This window comes from Notamacropus eugenii, chromosome 2, assembly GCF_028372415.1.
Source record: "Notamacropus eugenii isolate mMacEug1 chromosome 2, mMacEug1.pri_v2, whole genome shotgun sequence".
NCBI classification, from domain to species: Eukaryota; Metazoa; Chordata; class Mammalia; order Diprotodontia; family Macropodidae; genus Notamacropus; species Notamacropus eugenii.
The window spans coordinates 518887015-518893014 of record NC_092873.1 but is presented as its reverse complement, the minus strand read 5'-3'; the positions used below and the strand labels follow the sequence as shown (position 1 = coordinate 518893014).

General features: G+C 41.5%; 1 long non-coding RNA gene across 1 annotated transcript in view; it reads left to right on the top strand.

Annotated features, from left to right (window-relative positions):
- Positions 1 to 1247: 1247 nt before the first annotated feature.
- Positions 1248 to 6000, top strand: part of LOC140530224 (uncharacterized) — a 33745-nt gene continuing 28992 nt past the window's right edge. Inside the window, exon 1 of the long non-coding RNA XR_011975864.1 lies at positions 1248 to 1967. This is a non-coding gene — a long non-coding RNA (uncharacterized lncRNA). The remainder of the gene's footprint in view (positions 1968 to 6000) is intronic.

Here is a 6000-nt window from a genome sequence, read left to right as displayed (position 1 = left end):
TGAAATTTACATCCCCCGCTCCCACTAATTCCTTCTGGTTCCTCCCTCTGAGAATTTGTAAGCTACTTTAGTATTTGCAGAATAAGACTTTGCTTTTCTTTGAAATAGAATTAGTGGAGAAAAATAAATACAATTTAAAGATAAGTGGAGATAGATTAGACAGCAAGACCGATGGATGGATGGATGGAGATACAGATAGATGGATGGATAGATAGAAAAATATATAGAGACAGACAGCCTGATATACACTAGATAGCAACTAGGCTTTCGTGGATCCATTTGGGAGATCCACTCATAATCCTTAAAAAGTATGGAGGATTCAAAAGCACATTTTATTTCTCTTTTTTCCATGACGGAAGCCTAGTGGGCTGCTACTAGCAGTCATGGGGAAAAGATTTATATTTTAAATCTTAAAACTGATTAGGTACTAACTAGTGACTTACTATAAGAGGTCTGTGAACTTGTGTTTGTAGAAAAAAATGTGTATTTCAATATATTTGGTTTCCTTTAAAAGCCAATATGTTTTGTTTTATGCATTTAAAAGTATTACTTTGATGAGGGGTCTGTGGGATTCACCAGATCAACTGTCCAAGAAGGTCCAGGATATAAAAAAGGTTAAGAAAAGATGCGAAAAAGTGGTTAATTTGGTGGCATAATACAAAGAGCCCTAATCAGGAAGTCAGTAAATCAATGTACACTTATTAAGAGTCTATTATGTGCCAGGCGCTGTGCCAAATACTGGATTCTAATCCAAGTTCTTCCACCAAAGCAATCAACTGTTAATAATCATTTATTAAGCACCTACTGTATGCCAGACACTACACTTGGTGCCAGAATACAAAAACACTAATTAAACTGCCCTCAAGGAACTATTTGAGGGAAAATATAGAAATCTACATAAATGCATATATAAGCGCATTATACTCAATTATTTTTGTGAGGAGGCACTAGAAGCTGGGGGAGGCAGGAAAGGCTTCATGTAAAAGGCGACACAAGCTGAACTTTGAAGGAAATCAGGGATTCCAAGAGGCAGATGTGAGGAGGGAGGGCATTTTAGGTGTGGGGCACAGCCTGAGCAAAGGTACAGCAAAGTTCTCTTTCTTATCTGGGCCTCAGTTTCCTCATCTGTAAAACAGAGAGACTGAGTTAGGTGATCTCTAAGGTTCCTGCTTCCAGCTCTGACAACCTATGACCAGTGTTCTAATAGCCTGTTTTCTAAGATCCTTTTCAATTCTGACATTTTATGTTCTATATTCTAAAATTCTTTTTCCTACATTTTACATTCTGTGTTCGATCACAAGACCGTAGTTAAAGAAGTGGGAACAGCACCAGGATACTTATGAAAATCTGAGGGAGAGACAAACAAACAGAGACAGAGTATATGATATTAGATGGGGCTTGAAACTCCTGCTTCAATCAATCAACATGATTAAGTATTTTAAGTGGCTAAAGAAGATACTTTGTCATCTTTTTTCATCAAACTCCAAATCTTCTACAATTGGGTCTAGAAGGAAACTGTGAATAGCTCATAGTTCATGAAACAACCTAACCACACACCTGATGACTTTAAATAATTGGGAGACATTCTGTGGAAGCTCAGTCAAGTGGTGGACAAGGCCAGCAGTGAAGGTCTCTAGGTTGAGACTGATGGGGGTCAAATGAGGAATTCTCTCTCTCTCCTTCTACCCTATCCATTGAAGATGTCACCTGAAAGAAGGAACCAGTGGGAGACAAGATATCCAGCCAATAGCAGAGAGGGACATCCTAAGGACAAACCGAGAAGGATGGAGATGGAAGGGTAGCCAGCCACCCAATGAGGAAACAGCTTCATGGAACAAAAATCTTTGTACTGAAGAGAAATGAACTTAAAGGCAACTGACTGACTGAGCCCAGAAGAGACTACACCTAGGAGGAATTCCATTAAGACTGTACGAAGGGAAGAAAAGTCAAGTAACAGGAGACAGGAGGTAACCCTTTGCCATATCTGCTCTGTATATGTTGGCCTTTGTGCTTTTATTATCAGCCCACTTTTCTCAGAGACCTTGTGTGTTCAAAACATTACTCCTCGATTTGGGGATAATGTGGTTTTTTTTTTTTATAATTACTGTTATTGTTGTATCATCTCAGTAAATGCATTTTTTAAAAGATCATTTTCTGTCCACTGGAAGCACATTGGTGGAGACCCATGAGCAATGGTACTAGAAACCTAGCCCCTCAGGGTTACCCTTAGAACCCTGAGGTTCAGCCACCTTCTAGGGACCTGGCTGTCAAAGCAAGTGGGAACCAAGGGAGTAGCCCTGGATAAGGCACTTGGGTATCATGAAAAGATCATTAACACGGGCACAACCCTAACTCAGGTGTTCATCTCCTTTAACCTGGGTTCTTGAAAGAGCCTCCTAATTAAGTTTTTGGCTTCCAATTTCTTCCCATTCCATTCCATTCCATTCTCCACATAGCTGCCAAAATTTCCTTCTTACAAAACAAAACTGGCCCTGTCATCCCCTTTACTTTCTAAGTCCTTTTGTTGTCTCTCAGGTAAAACATACTCCTGGGTTTGGGATGTAAAGTCTTTCCCAATCTGGCCCTAGTCTATGTACATTATTATTGGCTTTGCCCCAAACTCAGCCCCCCCTCTCCCACCTGTGGGCCTTTGCCAGGTCATGGCCACATCTCGAAGGCACTCCTCTTTATATTTATATTATGTCTTGGAACACCCAGCCTCCTTCAAGACTTGGTTCATGTGCCATCTCCTGTGGGAGAAGTTTAAAACATGGATTCACTCATCTACCCTCTGGGAAAAAACAGAATGATTCTGATCCCTGTGCCACACCACAGCCTTTCAAATCCTAACTGTCAGCTACTATTTAAATTATTATTTACTTGATTTTATCAATAATTATTTGTTTATGAATATTTCATGATTATTATTTTAATTATCCTAATAAGGACTGGAACTAGCTCTGTGATTTCATTGGCATGGGGAACTTCCAGGTAGGGAAAAAACTCCCTCTATTAATGAATATTAGAGGTGGTCGGTGGCATAATAGAGAGAGAAATGGACCTGGAATCTGGAAAAGCTGAGTAAATGTGACCTCAGACACTTACGAGCTGAGTGGCCCTGAGTAAGTCACTTAATCTTCCTTGGCCTGTTTCCTCATCTATAAAATGGAAATAATTATTGCATCTCCCTCCCAGGATCACTGTGGTGATCAAATGAGATAGTATTTATAAAGCACTATGCAAATTGGTGCCGTTGCTATTACTATTAGATCAGATCAGCACATCTGCAGCTTATAGTTTTACAGAATTTCACAGAGAGTTTAAGCAAATTGCTTCAGGTCATAAAGTCAGTAAGTCCAAAGCAGGATTTGAAATAGGTCTTTCTGCCTCTGAGGCCATCTCTGTCAACACTGCTTCTCATATTAATTATTACCTTATTAAAATGGCAACCCTGGACTCCCTCAAAGGGCTATCGTGAAGATCGAATGCACTGCAGTCACCTCTCCCATCAGTTCTGCTTGGCCTCTAGTTCTGCACTTGGACTTTTGGTCCAAGTCTTAATCCTTCTCAGGGGACTACAAAGAAGCAGGAAGTGGAGTGACACCCTGCACTGAATACCATGCATCTTGTTAATAAGTATTTCTTTTCATGCATATAGAGTATTTGGACAAATTAGAGTCCTTTTCCGTATTGGCTAGTTTTCAGAAATTTTCCTAACAAAGATTACTGTTCTTCCAAATCTAAAAGTTTAGAATATATATAACGTTTGGATTCCCTCCCACCCTTATTCCCTTCCCCATTCCATACCATCCCCTCCCACCAAAAAGCTAGCCCAGGTTCTAAATACTTTGTGGGTAAGAATCTTCTCTAAACCATAGCTTGTGAGACCCTGCGCAAGTGTTTACTTTTACTAGTCAGCCAGAGGACACACTTAGCTCAAAGCAAAGGCATTTAATGAATTAGCATAACAGAAAAAAAAAATCCCAACAGAACATTCCTCTCATAAACTTTGGGCTCACTCTTCCACACATACATACCTCCTCAACAGAAAGAATACATATGCACAGGTTATCTCGAGTCAGTCATCCATACTTGGTGTATACTCATTCATTGCCTGGGCACATATGCAGATGAGTGAATTATACCTCCAGTGTAGACGGCTGCTGATATCTTCTGATGGGAATGCTCCCCACCAGGCATCACATGTCTTCTGCTTTTAGCTGGTGTTCAGCAAGTAGCTGTCTTCAGTGTCATTTAACACACCATCCACCATCCACTGGGATGCTGTGGTTAACAAGCCTATCCCATGCTGGAGATGCAGCTACAGGTCTTTCAACCAATAGCTATGAAAATTTTCCTGTCAGCCGGACTCCTCACAGAAGGTAGCAGATGACCAGGTTCAGATCATTTCTGTTCTTTGAACTTCTCTCCTCAGTTCTCTCAGTCCAACTATCTTCTGATTCATGATCAGGAACCTACTTTATTTCTTAGTTCTTAACTTATACTCCCTGGCTGAGGCAAGTATTCCTAGGACTTTCAAAAGGAAAAAAAAAGTTGAGTGAAATTGCTGAGAAACTGATTTTAGCTCCCCTCCCCACTTAGCCTCTTCCCATCATGCTCCTCCGTTCCATACATCATAACAACTTGCAAAAGCCATCATAATGGTTGGGAAAGACTGAAAAGGCTGAGGGTATTTGTTCCACTTTCCTCCAGTAACAGATCCAGTTTTCCCTTCTACCAATGCAAAAACGTCAGAGCATATGTTAGGTTTTTTGTTCGTTGTCTAATTTTTAAATTATTTCAAGTGCTTTGTAACCATAAAACACCATATAAATGTGAGTTGTTCTTTCTCTAGCCCTGAAATCCTGCAGCTCTATGACAGAGAAGCATTCACTCAAAACCCATATTCCTTTCTTGCCAACGCTCAGGAACAAATGTTATTTTTCAGGGCTGGGCCCTTTGGGGGGCAGCTGGAGGTGATTGACACAGTTTCCCTCTATTTCATTCATGGCTAACAGGTGAAGTTTCAGCTCTTGATGAGAGACAGCTTTGCCATTTTAAATGCATTGTGGAGATCACATCATGCTCACCAGCAGACAGGGCAACAGATGTACCAATTAATTTCTCTTCTGGCCCCTCCTATCCTCTTTTGACAGGAGCTCAGAAAAGATGTTGACAAAGGGATGAAGGCTTTCACTTCCCCCAGATGTCGGGGGTGTGGGAGGAATGTAGGCTGGGCACTAGTCAGAGCCAGAGACTAGAAACAGAGAAGTTGCTAGGACTGATCCTGCTTCTGTGGAGGGGTGTAATCTGAATTACAAACGAAACAAAGCCTATGGCAGGGCTAGCTAGCCCTTGGTGTGTGGAGAGCCCTAAGGTCATCCTGGGGAGTGCAAGGCTATCCCAAGGGGACCTAGGATGACAACTTGGTAGGGAGAGATTCAGGATCCAAAGATACCTTTGGAAATGAGTGGAAATTGTAATACTTGTGTCTCTAAGGGGTGTGGGAGCCAGGGCTCTTTCTAAGAATTGTGTGGCCTGGAGGGAGCTGTAAATAAAGCAGAGGAGCAGGAAGAATGCACTTCCTTCCTTCTCTCCCTCCCTCTCTCCCTCCCTTCCTTCACTCCTTCCTTCCTTTCTTCCTTTCTTCCTTCCTTCCACCCCTTCTCCTGTGCCTTATGGTCCAAGAGCCTGCATTCTTCATGGGGTGGGAGAGAAGGCCAACCCAAAAAGAAAGTGAGGGAAGTGGGGCCATGACCTGGCTGAAGACAGGGGAAGAGGTCAGGGTCCTTCCCATATGTGCTTACAACCACTAGAGTATGGCCCTTGACACCACAGTCATCAAGCTCCTTCCCAACTGTTTTTATTAATCAATTAATCAATCCATCTGCATTGTCCCAATTTAAAAATAACATAATCCCAGTTTTAAAAATTTCTAATTATCCTTTCTGGGTCAAGATTGTCCCTAAAAAGTTTAAAAATGCCCCTAAGGCATGTGGG